Consider the following 18222-nt stretch of genomic DNA (forward strand, 5'->3'; position numbering starts at 1 on the left):
GCCTCTGATTGCCCGCCTCTGATTCCCCGCCTCTGATTCCCCGCCTCTGATTCCCCAACTCTGTCTCTATGCCTCTCTTTCACCTCTGTTCTTTCACCTCCACTCTTTCCGCGCCTCTCTTTCCCTCCCTCAATTTCAACAACTCTGTTTGATCTTTTCTCTGTACCTCATTTTCAACACACAATTTCCAACCACTATGTTTCACCCATCTCTTTCCCCGCCTCTATTTATCTGCCTATGTTTACCCACCTCTGTTTACCCGCCTGTTTCACCACCTCTGATTCCCCACCTCAGATTCCCCGCCTCAGATTCCCTGCCTCTGATTCCCTGCCTCTGATTCCCTGCCTCTGATTCCCTGCCTCTGATTCCCTACCTCTGATTCCCGGCCACTGATACCCCGCCTCCGATTCCACACCAATGTTTCACCGCCTCTGTTTCTCTGCCTCTTATTTCCCGGCTCAGATTCGCCGGCTCTGATTCCGCGCCTCTGATTCCACGCTTCTCTTTCCGTGTCTCTGATTGCCCGCCTCTGATTCCCCGCCTCTGATTCCCCGCCTCAGATTCCCCGGCTCTGATTCCCTGCATCAGATTCCCTGCCTCAGATTCCCTGCCTCTGATTCCCTGCATCAGATTCCCTGCCTATGATTCCCTGCCTCTGATTCCCTGCCTCTGATTCCCTGCCTCTGATTCCCTGACTCTGATTCCCTGCCTCTGATTCCACGCCTCTCTTTCCGTGTCTCTGATTCCGCGCCTCTGATTCCCTGCCTCTGATACCCTGCCTCTCTTTGCCTGCCTCTATTTCCGTGCCTCTTTCTCTGCATCTCGTTTACCACATCTCATTTCCCCCCTCTGATAACCCGCCTCTGATCCCCGCCTCTGATTCCCCACCTCAGATTCCCCGGCCTTGATTCCCTGCCTCAGATTCCCCACCTCTGATTCCCCGCCTCTGATTCCCCGCCTATGATTCCCCACCTTTGATTCACCACATCTGATTCCCCGCCTCTGATTCCGCGCCTCTGATTCCCCACCTCAGATTCCCCGGCTCTGATTCCCTGCCTCTTATTGCCTGCCTCAGATTCCCCGGCTCTGATTCCCTGCCTCAGATTCCCTGCCTAAAATTCCCTGCCTCTGATTCCCCGCATCTGATTCCACTCCTCTGATTCCACGCCTCTGATTCCACGCCTCAGATTCCCTGCCTCTGATTACCCGCCTCCCTTTCCGCGCAACTTTCCCGGCCTCCGTTTCCCCACATCTCTTTCCCCGCCTCAGATTCCACGCCTCTGATTCCCCGCCTCTGATTCCACACCTTTCATTCCCTGCCTCTCTTTCCCTGCCTCTATTTCCGCGCCTCTTTCTCTGCCTCTCTTTCCCCACATCTCTTTTCCTCCCCCTGATTCCCTGCCTCTGATTCCCCTCCTCTGATTCCCTGCCTCTGATTCCCTGCCTCTGATTCCCCGCCTCTGATTTCCCGCCTCTGATTCCCCTCCTCTGATTCCCTGCCTCTGATTCCCTGCCTCTGATTCCCTGCCTCTGATTCCCCGCCTCTGATTCCCCGCCTCTGATTCCCTGCCTCTGATTCCCTGCCTCTGATTCCGCGCCTCTGATTCCACGCCTCTCTTTCCGTGTCTCTGATTCCCCGCCTCTGATTCCCTGCCTCTGATACACTGCCTCTCATTCCCTGCCTCTATTTCCGTGCATCTTTCTCTGCATCTCGTTTCCCACATCTCATTTCCCCCCTCTGATAACGCGCCTCAGATTCCCCGCCTCAGATTCCCCGCCTCAGATTCCCTGCCTCAGATTCCCTGCCTCAGATTCCCTTCATCTTATTCCCTTCATCTGATTCCCTGCCTCTGATTCCCCGCATCTGATTCCCCGCCTCTGATTCCCTGCCTCTGATTCCCCGCCTCTGATTCCCCACCTCAGATTCCCTGCCTTGGTTTCCCTGCCTCAGATTCCCTGCCTCTGATTCCCCGCCTCTGAGTCGCCGCCTCTGATTCCTCTCCTCTGATTCCCCACCTCTGATTCCCTGCCTCTGATGACCAACCTCTGATTCCCCGCCTCAGATTCCCCGGCTCTGATTCCCTGCCTCAGATTCCCTGCCTCTGATTCCCCGCCTCTGATTCCCCGCCTCTGATTCCCCGCCTCAGATTCCCCGCCTCAGAATCCCCTGCTCTGATTCCCTGCCACTAATTCCCCGCCTCTGATTCCCGGCCTCTGATTCCCTGCCTCTGATTCCCCGCCTCTGATTCCTCGCCTCCCTATCCGCACAACTTTCCCAGCCTCCTTTTCCCCACATCTCTTTCCCCACCTCTAATTCCCCGCCTCAGATTCCTCGGCTCTGATTCCCTGCGTCAGATTCCCTGCCTCAGATTCCCCGTCTCTGATTTCCTGCCTCTGATTGCCCGCCTCTGATTCCCCGCCTCTGATTCCCCGCCTCTGATTCCCCAACTCTGTCTCTATGCCTCTCTTTCACCTCTGTTCTTTCACCTCCACTCTTTCCGCGCCTCTCTTTCCCTCCCTCAATTTCAACAACTCTGTTTGATCTTTTCTGTGTACCTCATTTTCAACACACAATTTCCAACCACTATGTTTCACCCATCTCTTTCCCCGCCTCTATTTATCTGCCTATGTTTACCCACCTCTGTTTACCCGCCTGTTTCACCACCTCTGATTCCCCACCTCAGATTCCCCGCCTCAGATTCCCTGCCTCTGATTCCCTGCCTCTGATTCCCTGCCTCTGATTCCCTGCCTCTGATTCCCTGCCTCTGATTCCCGGCCACTGATACCCCGCCTCCGATTCCACACCAATGTTTCACCGCCTCTGTTTCTCTGCCTCTTATTTCCCGGCTCAGATTCGCCGGCTCTGATTCCGCGCCTCTGATTCCACGCTTCTCTTTCCGTGTCTCTGATTGCCCGCCTCTGATTCCCCGCCTCTGATTCCCCGCCTCAGATTCCCCGGCTCTGATTCCCTGCATCAGATTCCCTGCCTCAGATTCCCTGCCTCTGATTCCCTGCATCAGATTCCCTGCCTATGATTCCCTGCCTCTGATTCCCTGCCTCTGATTCCCTGCCTCTGATTCCCTGACTCTGATTCCCTGCCTCTGATTCCACGCCTCTCTTTCCGTGTCTCTGATTCCGCGCCTCTGATTCCCTGCCTCTGATACCCTGCCTCTCTTTGCCTGCCTCTATTTCCGTGCCTCTTTCTCTGCATCTCGTTTACCACATCTCATTTCCCCCCTCTGATAACCCGCCTCTGATTCCCCGCCTCTGATTCCCCGCCTCAGATTCCCCGGCTCTGATTCCCTGCCTCAGATTCCCCACCTCGGATTCCCCGCCTCTGATTCCCCGCCTCTGATTCCCCACCTCTGATTCCCCACCTCTGATTCCCCGCCTCTGATTCCCCGCCTCTGATTCCCCGCCTCAGATTCCCCGGCTCTGATTCCCTGCCTCAGATTCCCTGCGACAGATTCCGTGCCTCAGATTCCCTGCCTCTGATTCCCCGCCTCTTATTCCCCGCCTCTTATTCCCTGCCTCAGATTCCCTGGCTCTGATTCCCTGCCTCAGATTCCCTGCCTCAAATTCCCTGCCTCTGATTCCCCGCATCTGATTCCCCGCCTCTGATTCCCCGCCTCTGATTCCTCGCATCTTATTCCCCGCCTCTGATTCCCCGACTCTGATTCCACGCCTCTGATTCCCCGCCTCTGATTCCCCGCATCAGATTCTCCAGCTCTGATTCCCTGCCTCAGATTCCCTGCCTCAGATTCCCTGCCTCCCATTCCCCACCTCTGATTCCCCGCCTCTGATTCCCCTCCTCTGTTTCCCCGCCTCGGATTCCCCGCCTCTGATTCCCCGTCTCTGATTCCCTGCCTCTGATTACCCGCCTCCCTTTCCGCGCAACTTTCCCGGCCTCCGTTTCCCCACATCTCTTTCCCCGCCTCAGATTCCACGCCTCTGATTCCCCGCCTCTGATTCCCCACATTTCATTCCACGCCTCTCTTTCCCTGCCTCTATTTCCGCGCCTCTTTCTCTGCCTCTCTTTCCCCACATCTCTTTTCCTCCCTCTGATTCCCCACCTCTGATTCCCCACCTCTGATTCCCTGCCTCAAATTCCCTGCCTCTGATTCCCCGCCTCTGATTCCCCGCCTCTGATTCCCCTCCTCTGATTCCCTGCCTCTGATTCTCTGCCTCTGATTCCCTGCCTCTGATTCCCCGCCTCTGATTCCCTGCCTCTAAATCCCTGCCTCTGATTCACTGCCTCAGATTCCGTGCCTCTGATTCCCCGCCTCTCTTTCCGTGTCTCTGATTCCCCGCCTCAGATTCCCTGCCTCACATACCCTGCCTCTCTTTGCCTGCCTCTATTTCCGTGCCTCTTTCTCTGCAGCTAGTTTCCCACATCTCATTTGCCCCCTCTGATAACCCGCCTCTGATTCCATGCCTCTGATTCCCCGCCTCTGATTCCCCGCCTCTGATTCCCTGCCTCTGATTCCCTGCCTCAGAATCCCTGCCTCAGATTCCTTGCCTCAGATTCCCTGCCTCTGATTCCCCGCCTCTGATTCCCCGCCTCTTATTCCCCGCCTCTGATACCCCGCCTCTGATTCCCCGCCTCTGATTCCCTGCCTCTGTATCCCCGCCTCTGATTCCCCGCCTCTGATTCCCCGCCTCTGATTCCCTGCCTCAGATTCCCTGCCTCTGATTGCCTTCCTCTGATTCTCTGCCTCTGATTCCCTCCCTCTGATTCCCTGCCTCTGATTCCCTGCCTCTGATTCCCTGCCTCTGATTCCCTGCCTCTGATTCCGCACGGCTGATTCCACGCCTCTCTGACCGTGTCTCTGATTCCCCGCCTCTGATTCCCTGCCTCTGACACCCTGCCTCTCTTTGCCTGCCTCTATTTCCGTGCCTCTTCCTCTGCATCTAGTTTCCCACATCTCAATTGCCCCCTCTGATAACCCACCTCTGATTCCATGCCTCTGATTCCCCACCTCCGATTCCCGGCCTCTGATTCCCTGCCTCAGATTCCCTGCCTCAGATTCCTTGCCTCAGATTCCCTGCCTCTGATTCCCCGCCTCTTATTCCCCGCCTCTGATTCCCCACCTCTGATTCCCCGCCTCTGATTCCCTGCCTCTGTTTCCCCGCGTCTGATTCCCCGTGTCTGATTCCCCGCCTCAGATTCCCCGGCTCTGATTCCCTGCCTGAGATTCCATGCCTCAGAATCCCCGCCTCAGATTCCCTGCCTCAGATTCCCCGCCTCAGATTCCCCGCCTCAGATTCCCCGCCTCTGATTCCCTGCCTCTGATACCTTGCCTCACTTTGCCTGCCTCTATTTCCGTGCCTCTTTCTCTGCATCTAGTTTCCCACATCTCATTTGCCCCCTCTGATAACCCGCCTCTGATTCCATGCCTCTGATTCACTGCCTCAGATTCCGTGCCTCAGATTCCCCAACTCAGATTTACCGCCTCAGAATCCCCGCCTCAGATTCCCTGCCTCAGATTCCATGCCTCAGATTCCCTGCCTCAGATTCCCTGCCTCAGATTCCCTGCCTCCGATTCCCCGCCTCTGATTCCCCGCCTCTGATTCCCCTCCTCTGATTCCCCTCCTCTGATTCCACGCCTCTGATTCCCCGCCTCTAATTCCAGGCCTCTTATTCCCCACCTCTGATTCCCCACCTCTGATTGCCTGCCACTGATTGCCCGCCTCTGATTCCCCGCCTCTGATTCCCCGCCTCTGATTCCCCACCTCTGTCTGTATGGCTCTCTTTCGCCTCCGCTTTTTCCACTACACTCTTTCCGCGCCTCTCTTTCCCTCCCTCAATTTCAACAACACTGTTTGATCTGTTCTGTGTACCTCATTTTCAACACACAAGTTCCAACCACTATGTTTCACCCATCACTTTCCCCGCCTCTATTTTTCTGCCTATGTTTACCCGCCTCTGTTTACACACCTGTTTCACCGCCTCTGATTCCCCGCCCCTGATTCCCACCTCTGTCTCGACGCCTCTCTTTCGCCTCCACTCTTTCCACTCCACTCTTTCCTTGCCTGTCTTTCCCTCCCTCAGTTTCAACAACACTGTTTGATCTGTTTTGTGTACCTGATTTTAAACACACAAGTTCCAACCACTATGTTTTGCCCGCCTCTTTCCCCGCCTCTATTTATCCACCTATGTTTACCTGCCTCTCTTTTCCCGCCTGTTTCCCCACCTCTGATTCCCCACCTTTCATTCCCCGCCTCTCTTACCCTGCCTCTATTTCCGCGCCTCTTTCTCTGCCTCTCTTTCCCCACAACGCTTTTCCTCCCGCTGATTCCCCGCCTCTGATTCCCCGCCTCTGATTCCCTGCCTCTGATTCCCCGCCTCTGATTCCCTGCCTCAGATTCCCTGCCTCAGATTCCCTGCCTCAGATTCCCTGCCTCTGATTCCCCGCCTATGATTCCCCGCCTCTTATTCCAGGCCTCTGATTCCCCGCCTCTGATTCCCCGTGTCTGATTCCCTGCCTCAGATTCCCCGGCTCTGATTCCCAACATCAGATTCCCTGCCTCAGATTCCCTGCCTCTGATTCCCCGCCTCTGATTCCCTGCCTCTGATTCCCCGCCTCTGATTCCTGCCTCAGATTCCCTGCCTCAGATTCCCTGCCTCAGATTCACTGCTTCTGATTCCCCGCCTTTGATTCCCCGCCTCTTATTCCCCGCCTCTGAATCCCAGCCTCTGATTCCCCGCCTCTGATTACCTGCCTCTGTTTCCCCGCCTCTGATTCCCAGCCTCTGATTCCCCGCCTCAGATTCCCCGCCTCAGATTCCCTGCCTCAGATTCCCCGCCTGAGATTCCCCGCCTCAGATTCCCCGCCTCAGCTTCCCCGCCTCAGATTCCCCGCCTCAGATTCCACGCCTCAGATTTCCCGCATCAGATTCCCCGCCTCAGATTCCCCGCCTCAGATTCCCCACCTCAGATTCCCCGCCTCAGATTCCCCGCCTCAGATTCCCCGCCTCAGATTCCCCGCCTCAGATTCCCCGCCTCAGATTCCCCGCCTCAGATTCCCCACCTCAGATTCCCTGCCTCTGATTGCCTGCCTCTCATTGCCTGCCTCTGATTCCCTGCCTCTGATTCCCTGCCACTGATTCCCTGCCTCTGATTCCCTGCCTCTGATTCCCTGCCTCTGATTCCGCGCCTCTGATTCCACGCCTCTCTTTCCGTATCTCTGATTCCCCGCCTCTAATTCCCTGCCTCTGATACCCTGCCTCTCTTTGCCTGCCTCTATTTTGGTGCCTCTCTCTCTGCATCTAGTTTCCCACATCTCATTTGCCCCCTCTGATAACCCGCCTCTGATTCCATGCCTCTGATTCCCCACCTCTGATTCCCTGCCTCTGATTCCCCGCCTCTGATACCCCGCCTCTGATTCCCTGCCTCAGATTCCCTGCCTCACATTCCCTGCCTCAGATTCCCTGCATCTGATTCCCCGCCTCTGATTCCCCGCCTCTTATTCCCCGCCTCTGATTACCCGCCTCTGATTCCCCGCCTCTTGATTCCCTGCCTCTGTTTCCCAGCCTCTGATTCCCCGCCTCTGATTCCACGCCTCAGATTCCCCGGCTCTGATTCTCTGCCTGAGATTCCCTGCCTCAGATTCCATGCCTATGATTCCCTGCCTCTGAGTCCCCGCGTCAGATTCCCCGGCTCTGATTCCCTGCCTGAGATTCCCTGCCTCAGAATCCCCGCCTCAGATTCCCTGCCTCAGATTCCCCGCCTCATATTCCCTGCCTCAGATTCCCCGCCTCAGATTCCCCGCCTCAGATTCCCCGCCTCAGATTCCCCGCCTCAGATTCCCCACCTCAGATTCCCCGCCTCAGATTCCCTGCCTCTGATTGCCTGCTTCTGATTCCCTGCCTCTGATTCCCTGCCTCTAAATCCCTGCCTCTGATTCACTGCCTCAGATTCCGCTCCTCTGATTCCCCGCCTCTCTTTCCGTGTCTCTGATTCCCCGCCTCAGATTCCCTGCCTCACATACCCTGCATCTCTTTGCCTGCCTCTATTTCCGTGCCTCTTTCTCTGCAGCTAGTTTCCCACATCTCATTTGCCCCCTCTGATAACCCGCCTCTGATTCCATGCCTCTGATTCCCCGCCTCTGATTCCCCGCCTCTGATTCCCCGCCTCTGATTCCCTGCCTCAGAATCCCTGCCTCAGATTCCTTGCCTCAGATTCCCTGCCTCTGATTCCCCGCCTCTGATTCCCCGCCTCTTATTCCCCGCCTCTGATACCCCGCCTCTGATTCCCCGCCTCTGATTCCCTGCCTCTGTATCCCCACCTCTGATTCCCCGCGTCTGATTCCCCGCCTCAGATTCCCCGGCTCTGATTCCCAGCCTGAGATTCCATGCCTCAGATTCCCTGCCTCAGATTCCCTGCCTCAGATTCACCGCCTCAGATTCCCCGCCTCAGATTCCCCGCCTCAGATTCCCCACCTCAGATTCCCCGCCTCACATTCCCCACCTCAGATTCCCTGCCTCAGATTCCCTGTCTCAGATTCCCTGCCTCAGATTCCCTTCATCTGATTCCCTTCATCTGATTCCCTGCCTCTGATTCCCTGCCTCTGATTCCCTGCCTCTGATTCCCCGCCTCTGATTCCCCGCCTCAGATTGCCTGCCTCAGATTCCCTGCCTCAGATTCCCTGCCTCTGATTCCCCGCCTCTAAATCCCTGCCTCTGATTGCCTGCCTCTGATTCTGCGCCTCTGATTCCCCGCCTCTCTTTCCGTGTCTCTGATTCCCCGCCTCAGATTCCCTGCCTCACATACCCTGCCTCTCTTTGCCTGCCTCTATTTCCGTGCCTCTTTCTCTGCACATAGTTTCCCACATCTCATTTGCCCCCTCTGATAACCCGCCTCTGATTCCATGCCTCTGATTCCCCGCCTCTGATTTCCCCGCCTCTGCTTCCCCGCCTCTGATTCCCTGCCTCAGAATCCCTGCCTCAGATTCCTTGCCTCAGATTCCCTGCCTCTGATTCCCCGCCTCTGATTCCCCGCCTCCTATTCCCCGCCTCTGATTCCCCGCCTCTGATTCCCCGCCTCTGATTCCCTGCCTCAGATTCCCTGCCTCTGATTGCCTTCCTCTGATTCCCTGCCTCTGATTCCCTCCCTCTGATTCCCTGCCTCTGATTCCCTGCCTCTGATTCCCTGCCTCTGATTCCCTGCCTCTGATTCCGCACGGCTGATTCCACGCCTCTCTGACCTTGTCTCAGATTCCCTGCCTCTGATACCCTGCCTCTCTTTGCCTGCCTCTATTTCCGTGCGTCTTCCTCTGCATCTAGTTTCCCACATCTCAATTGCCCCCTCTGATAACCCACCTCTGATTCCATGCCTCTGATTTCCCACCTCTGATTCCCCGCCTCTGATTCCCTGCCTCAGATTCCCTGCCTCAGATTCCTTGCCTCAGATTCCCTGCCTCTGATTACCCGCCTCTTATTCCCCGCCTCTGATTCCCCGCCTCTGATTCCCCGCCTCTGATTCCCTGCCTCTGTTTCCCCGCGTCTGATTCCCCGCGTCTGATTCCCCGCCTCAGATTCCCCGGCTCTGATTCCCTGCCTGAGATTCCATGCCTCAGAATCCCCGCCTCAGATTCCCTGCCTCAGATTCCCCGCCTCAGATTCCCCACCTCAGATTCCCCGCCTCAGATTCCCTGCCTCAGATTCCCCGCCTCAGATTCCACGCCTCAGATTCCCAACCTCAGATTCCCCGCCTCAGATTCCCTGCCTCAGATTCCCTGCCTCAGATTCCCAGCCTCAGATTCCCTTCATCTGATTCCCTTCATCTGATTCCCTGCCTCTGATTCCCTGCCTCTGATTCCCTGCCTCTGATTCCCCGCCTCTGATTCCCTGCCACTGATTCCCTGCCTCTGATTGCCTGCCTCTGATTCCCTGCCTCTGATTCCCTGCCTCTGATTCCCTGCCTCTGATTCCGCACCTCTGATTCCACGCCTCTCTTTCCTTGTCTCTGATTCCCTGCCTCTGATTCCCTGCCTCTGATACCCTGCCTCTCTTTGCCTGCCTCTATTTCCGTGCCTCTTTCTCTGCATCTAGTTTCCCACATCTCATTTGCCCCCTCTGATAACCCGCCTCTGATACCATGCCTCTGATTCACTGCCTCAGATCCCCTGCCTCAGATACCCCGACTCAGATTTACCACCTCAGATTCCCCGCCTCAGATTCCCTGCCTCAGATTCCCTGCCTCAGATTCCCTGCCTCAGATTCCCTGCCTCAGATTCCCTGCCTCCGATTCCCCGCCTCTGATTCCCCGCCTCTGATTCCCCGCCTCTGATTCCCAGCCTCTGAATCCACGCCTCTGAATCCCCGCCTCTGATTCCCCGCCTCTGTTTCCCCGCCTCTGATTCCCCGCCTCTGATTCCCCGCCTCTGATTCCACGCCTCTGATTCCCCGCCTCTGATTCCAGGCCTCTTATTCCCCGCCACTGATTCCCCACCTCTGATTGCCTGCCACTGATTGCCCGCCTCTGATTCCCCGCCTCTGTTTCCCCGCCTCTGATTCCCTGCCTCTGATTCCCTGCCTCAGATTCCCTGCCTCCGATTCCCCGCCTCTGATTCCCCGCCTCTGATTCCCCTCCTCTGATTCCCCTCCTCTGATTCCACGCCTCTGATTCCCCGCCTCTAATTCCAGGCCTCTTATTCCCCACCTCTGATTCCCCACCTCTGATTGCCTGCCACTGATTGCCCGCCTCTGATTCCCCGCCTCTGATTCCCCGCCTCTGATTCCCCACCTCTGTCTGTATGGCTCTCTTTCGCCTCCGCTTTTTCCACTACACTCTTTCCGCGCCTCTCTTTCCCTCCCTCAATTTCAACAACTCTGTTTGATCTGTTCTGTGTACGTCATTTTCAACACACATATTCCAACCACTATGTTTCACCCATCACTTTCCCCGCCTCTATTTTTCCGCCTATGTTTACCCGCCTCTGTTTACCCACCTGTTTCACTGCCTCTGATTCCCCGCCTCTGATTCCCCACCTCTGTCTCGACGCCTCTCTGTCGCCTCCACTCTTTCCCCTCCACTCTTTCCGTGCCTGTCTTTCCCTCCCTCAATTTCAACAACACTGTTTGATCTGTTTTGTGTACCTCATTTTCAACGCACAAGTTCCAACCACTATGTTTCAGCCATCACTTTCCCCGCCTCTATTTATCCACCTATGTTTACCTGCCTCTGTTTACCCGCCTGTGTCCCCGCCTCTGATTCCCCACCTTTCATTCCCCACCTCTCTTTCCCTGCCTCTATTTCCGCACCTCTTTCTCTGCCTCTCTTTCCCCACATCTCTTTTCCTCCCGCTGATTGCCCGCCTCTGATTCCAGGCCTCTGATTCCCTGCCTCTGATTCCCCGCCTCTGATTCCCTGCCTCAGATTCCCTGCCTCAGATTCCCCACCTCAGATTCCCTGCCTCAGATTCCCCGCCTGAGATTCCCCGCCTCAGATTCCCCGCCTCAGATTCCCCGCCTCAGATTCCCTGCCTCAGATTCCACGCCTCAGATTTCCCGCATCAGATTCCCCGCCTCAGATTCCCCGCCTCAGATTCCCCGCCTCAGATTCCCCGCCTCAGATTCCCCGCCTCAGATTCCCCGCCTCAGATTCCCCGCCTCACATTCCCCGCCTCAGATTCCCCGCCTCAGATTCCCCACCTCAGATTCCCTGCCTCTGATTGCCTACCTCTGATTGCCTGCCTCTGATTCCCTGCCTCTGATTCCCTGCCTATGATTCCCTGCCTCTGATTCCCTGCCTCTGATTCCCTGCCTCTGATTCCGCACCTCTGATTCCACGCCTCTCTTTCCGTATCTCTGATTCCCCGCCTCTAATTCCCTGCCTCTGATACCCTGCCTCTCTTTGCCTGCCTCTATTTTGGTGCCTCTTTCTCTGCATCTAGTTTCCCACATCTCATTTGCCCCCTCTGATAACCCGACTCTGATTCCATGCCTCTGATTCCCCACCTCTGATTCCCTGCCTCTGATTCCCCGCCTCTGATACCCCGCCTCTGATTCCCTGCCTCAGATTCCCTGCCTCAGATTCCCTGCCTCAGATTCCCTGCATCTGATTCCTTGCCTCTGATTCCCCGCCTCTTATTCCCCGCCTCTGATTACGCGCCTCTGATTCCCTGCCTCTGTTTCCCAGCCTCTGATTCCCCGCCTCTGATTCCCCGCCTCAGATTCCCCGGCTCTGATTCCCTGCCTGAGATTCCCTGCCTCAGATTCCCTGCCTATGATTCCCTGCCTCTGAGTCCCCGCGTCAGATTCCCCGGCTCTGATTCCCTGCCTGAGATTCCCTGCCTCAGAATCCCCGCCTCAGATTCCCTGCCTCAGATTCCCCGCCTCAGATTCCCCGCCTCAGATTCCCCGCCTCAGATTCCCCGCCTCAAATTCCCCGCCTCAGATTCCCCGCCTCAGATTCCCCACCTCAGATTCCCCGCCTCAGATTCCCTGCCTCTGATTGCCTGCTTCTGATTCCCTGCCTCTGATTCCCTGCCTCTAAATCCCTGCCTCTGATTCTCTGCCTCAGATTCCGCGCCTCTGATTCCCCGCCTCTCTTTCCGTGTCTCTGATTCCCCGCCTCAGATTCCCTGACTCACATACCCTGCCTCTCTTTGCCTGCCTCTATTTCCGTGCCTCTTTCTCTGCATCTAGTTTCCCACATTTCATTTGCCCCCTCTGATAACCCGCCTCTGATTCCATGCCTCTGATTCCCCGCCTCTGATTCCCCGCCTCTGATTCCCCGGCTCTGATTCCCTGCCTCAGAATCCCTGCCTCAGATTCCTTGCCTCAGATTCCCTGCCTCTGATTCCCCGCCTCTGATTCCCCGCCTCTTATTCCCCGCCTCTGATACCCCGCCTCTGATTCCCCGCCTCTGGTTCCCTGCCTCTGTATCCCCGCCTCTGATTCCCCGCGTCTGATTCCCCGCCTCAGATTCCCCGGCTCTGATTCCCAGCCTGAGATTCCATGCCTCAGATTCCCTGCCTCAGATTCCCTGCCTCAGATTCACCGCCTCAGATTCCCCGCCTCAGATTCCACGCCTCAGATTCCCCACCTCAGATTCCCCACCTCACATTCCCCACCTCAGATTCCCCGCCTCAGATTCCCTGCCTCAGATTCCCTGTCTCAGATTCGCTGCCTCAGATTCCCTTCATCTGATTCCCATCATCTGATTCCCTGCCTCTGATTCCCTGCCTCTGATTCCCTGCCTCTGATTCCCCACCTCAGATTCCCCGCCTCAGATTCCCTGCCTCAGATTCCCTGTCTCAGATTCGCTGCCTCAGATTCCCTTCATCTGATTCCCATCATCTGATTCCCTGCCTCAGATTCCCTGCCTCAGATTCCCTGCCTCTGATTCCCCACATCTAAATCCCTGCCTCTGATTGCCTGCCTCTGATTCTGCGCCTCTGATTCCCCGCCTCTCTTTCCGTATCTCTGATTCCCCGCCTCAGATTCCCTGCCTCACATACCCTGCCTCTCTTTGCCTGCCTCTATTTCCGTGCCTCTTTCTCTGCATCTAGTTTCCCACATCTCATTTGCCCCCTCTGATAACCCGCCTCTGATTCCATGCGTCTGATTCCCCGCCACTGATTTCCCCGCCTCTGCTTCCCCGCCTCTGATTCCCTGCCTCAGAATCCCTGCCTCAGATTCCTTGCCTCAGATTCCTTGCCTCTGATTCCCCGCCTCTGATTCCCCGCCTCCTATTCCCCGCCTCTGATTCCCCGCCTCTGATTCCCCGCCTCTGATTCCCTGCCTCAGATTCCCTGCCTCTGATTGCCTTCCTCTGATTCCCTGCCTCTGATTCCCTCCCTCCGATTCCCTGCCTCTGATTCCCTGCCTCTGATTCCCTGCCTCTGATTCCCTGCCTCTGATTCCCTGCCTCTGATTCCGCACGGCTGATTCCACGCCTCTCTGACCGTGTCTCTGATTCCCCGCCTCTGATTCCCTGCCTCTGATACCCTGCCTCTCTTTGCCTGCCTCTATTTCCGTGCCTCTTCCTCTGCATCTAGTTTCCCACATCTCAATTGCCCCCTCTGATAACCCACCTCTGATTCCATGCCTCTGATTCCCCACCTCTGATTCCCCGCCTCTGATTCCCTGCCTCAGATTCCCTGCCTCAGATTCCTTGCCTCAGATTCCCTGCCTCTGATTACCCGCCCCTTATTCCCCGCCTCTGATTCCCCGCCTCTGATTCCCCGCCTCTGATTCCCTGCCTCTGTTTCCCCGCGTCTGATTCCCCGCGTCTGATTCCCCGCCTCAGATTCCCCGGCTCTGATTCCCTGCCTGAGATTCCATGCCTCAGAATCCCCGCCTCAGATTCCCTGCCTCAGATTCCCCGCCTCAGATTCCCCGCCTCAGATTCCCCGCCTCTGATTCCCTGCCTCAGATTCCCCGCCTCAGATTCCACGCCTCAGATTCCCCGCCTCAGATTCCCCGCCTCAGTTTCCCTGCCTCAGATTCCCTGCCTCAGATTCCCAGCCTCAGATTCCCTGCCTCTGATTGCCTTCCTCTGATTCCCTGCCTCTGATTCCCTCCCTCTGATTCCCTGCCTCTGATTCCCTGCCTCTGATTCCCTGCCTCTGATTCCCTGCCTCTGATTCCGCACGGCTGATTCCACGCCTCTCTGACCGTGTCTCTGATTCCCCGCCTCTGATTCCCTGCCTCTGATACCCTGCCTCTCTTTGCCTGCCTCTATTTCCGTGCCTCTTCCTCTGCATCTAGTTTCCCACATCTCAATTGCCCCCTCTGATAACCCACCTCTGATTCCATGCCTCTGATTCCCTGCCTCTGATTACCCGCCTCTTATTCTCCGCCTCTGATTCCCCGCCTCTGATTCCCCGCCTCTGATTCCCTGCCTCTGTTTCCCCGCGTCTGATTCCCCGCGTCTGATTCCCCGCCTCAGATTCCCCGGCTCTGATTCCCTGCCTGAGATTCCATGCCTCAGAATCCCCGCCTCAGATTCCCTGCCTCAGATTCCCCGCCTCAGATTCCCCACGTCAGATTCCCCGCCTCAGATTCCCTGCCTCAGATTCCCCGCCTCAGATTCCACGCCTCAGATTCCCCGCCTCAGATTCCCCGCCTCAGATTCCCTGCCTCAGATTCCTCGCCTCTGATTCCCTGCCTCAGATTCCCTGCCTCTGATTGCCTTCCTCTGATTCCCTGCCTCTGATTCCCTCCCTCTGATTCCCTGCCTCTGATTCCCTGCCTCTGATTCCCTGCCTCTGATTCCCTGCCTCTGATTCCGCACGGCTGATTCCACGCCTCTCTGACCGTGTCTCTGATTCCCCGCCTCTGATTCCCTGCCTCTGATACCCTGCCTCTCTTTGCCTGCCTCTATTTCCGTGCCTCTTGCTCTGCATCTAGTTTCCCACATCTCAATTGCCCCCTCTGATAACCCACCTCTGATTCCATGCCTCTGATTCCCCACCTCTGATTCCCCGCCTCTGATTCCCTGCCTCAGATTCCCTGCCTCAGATTCCTTGCCTCAGATTCCCTGCCTCTGATTACCCGCCTCTTATTCCCCGCCTCTGATTCCCCGCCTCTGATTCCCCGCCTCTGATTCCCTGCCTCTGTTTCCCCGCGTCTGATTCCCCGCGTCTGATTCCCCGCCTCAGATTCCCCGCCTCAGATTCCCCGCCTCAGATTCCCCGCCTCAGATTCCCCGCCTCACATTCCCCGCCTCAGATTCCCCGCCTCAGATTCCCCACCTCAGATTCACTGCCTCTGATTGCCTGCCTCTGATTGCCTGCCTATGATTCCCTGCCTCTGATTCCCTGCCTATGATTCCCTGCCTCTGATTCCCTGCCTCTGATTCCCTGCCTCTGATTCCGCGCCTCTGATTCCACGCCTCTCTTCCGTATCTCTGATTCCCCGCCTCTAATTCCCTGCCTCTGATACCCTGCCTCTCTTTGCCTGCCTCTATTTTGGTGCCTCTTTCTCTGCATCTAGTTTCCCACATCTCATTTGCCCCCTCTGATAACCCGCCTCTGATTCCATGCCTCTGATTCCCCACCTCTGATTCCCTGCCTCTGATTCCCTGCCTCTGATACCCCGCCTCTGATTCCCTGCCTCAGATTCCCTGCCTCAGATTCCCTGCCTCAGATTCCCTGCATCTGATTCCCCGCCTATGATTCCCCGCCTCTTATTCCCCGCCTCTGATTACGCGCCTCTGATTCGCCGCCTCTGATTCCCTGCCTCTGTTTCCCAGCCTCTGATTCCCCGCCTCTGATTCCCCGCCTCAGATTCCCCGGCTCTGATGCCCTGCCTGAGATTCCCTGCCTCAGATTCCCTGCCTATGATTCCCTGCCTCTGAGTCCCCGCGTCAGATTCCCCGGCTCTGATTCCCTGCCTGAGATTCCCTGCCTCAGAATCCCCGCCTCAGATTCCCTGCCTCAGATTCCCCGCCTCAGATTCCCCGCCTCAGATTCCCCGCCTCAGATTCCCCGCCTCAAATTCCCCGCCTCAGATTCCCCGCCTCAGATTCCCCACCTCAGATTCCCCGCCTCAGATTCCCTGCCTCTGATTGCCTGCTTCTGATTCCCTGCCTCAGATTCCCTGCCTCTGATTGCCTTCCTCTGATTCCCTGCCTCTGATTCCCTCCCTCCGATTCCCTGCCTCTGATTCCCTGCCTCTGATTCCCTGCCTCTGATTCCCTGCCTCTGATTCCCTGCCTCTGATTCCGCACGGCTGATTCCACGCCTCTCTGACCGTGTCTCTGATTCCCCGCCTCTGATTCCCTGCCTCTGATACCCTGCCTCTCTTTGCCTGCCTCTATTTCCGTGCCTCTTCCTCTGCATCTAGTTTCCCACATCTCAATTGCCCCCTCTGATAACCCACCTCTGATTCCATGCCTCTGATTCCCCACCTCTGATTCCCCGCCTCTGATTCCCTGCCTCAGATTCCCTGCCTCAGATTCCTTGCCTCAGATTCCCTGCCTCTGATTACCCGCCCCTTATTCCCCGCCTCTGATTCCCCGCCTCTGATTCCCCGCCTCTGATTCCCTGCCTCTGTTTCCCCGCGTCTGATTCCCCGCGTCTGATTCCCCGCCTCAGATTCCCCGGCTCTGATTCCCTGCCTGAGATTCCATGCCTCAGAATCCCCGCCTCAGATTCCCTGCCTCAGATTCCCCGCCTCAGATTCCCCGCCTCAGATTCCCCGCCTCAGATTCCCTGCCTCAGATTCCCCGCCTCAGATTCCACGCCTCAGATTCCCCGCCTCAGATTCCCCGCCTCAGTTTCCCTGCCTCAGATTCCCTGCCTCAGATTCCCAGCCTCAGATTCCCTGCCTCTGATTGCCTTCCTCTGATTCCCTGCCTCTGATTCCCTCCCTCTGATTCCCTGCCTCTGATTCCCTGCCTCTGATTCCCTGCCTCTGATTCCCTGCCTCTGATTCCGCACGGCTGATTCCACGCCTCTCTGACCGTGTCTCTGATTCCCCGCCTCTGATTCCCTGCCTCTGATACCCTGCCTCTCTTTGCCTGCCTCTATTTCCGTGCCTCTTCCTCTGCATCTAGTTTCCCACACCTCAATTGCCCCCTCTGATAACCCACCTCTGATTCCATGCCTCTGATTCCCTGCCTCTGATTACCCGCCTCTTATTCCCCGCCTCTGATTCCCCGCCTCTGATTCCCCGCCTCTGATTCCCTGCCTCTGTTTCCCCGCGTCTGATTCCCCGCGTCTGATTCCCCGCCTCAGATTCCCCGGCTCTGATTCCCTGCCTGAGATTCCATGCCTCAGAATCCCCGCCTCAGATTCCCTGCCTCAGATTCCCCGCCTCAGATTCCCCACGTCAGATTCCCCGCCTCAGATTCCCTGCCTCAGATTCCCCGCCTCAGATTCCACGCCTCAGATTCCCCGCCTCAGATTCCCCGCCTCAGATTCCCTGCCTCAGATTCCTCGCCTCTGATTCCCTGCCTCAGATTCCCTGCCTCTGATTGCCTTCCTCTGATTCCCTGCCTCTGATTCCCTCCCTCTGATTCCCTGCCTCTGATTCCCTGCCTCTGATTCCCTGCCTCTGATTCCCTGCCTCTGATTCCGCACGGCTGATTCCACGCCTCTCTGACCGTGTCTCTGATTCCCCGCCTCTGATTCCCTGCCTCTGATACCCTGCCTCTCTTTGCCTGCCTCTATTTCCGTGCCTCTTGCTCTGCATCTAGTTTCCCACATCTCAATTGCCCCCTCTGATAACCCACCTCTGATTCCATGCCTCTGATTCCCCACCTCTGAT

The sequence above is a fragment of the Narcine bancroftii genome, chromosome 3 (assembly GCF_036971445.1).
Source record: "Narcine bancroftii isolate sNarBan1 chromosome 3, sNarBan1.hap1, whole genome shotgun sequence".
NCBI classification, from domain to species: Eukaryota; Metazoa; Chordata; class Chondrichthyes; order Torpediniformes; family Narcinidae; genus Narcine; species Narcine bancroftii.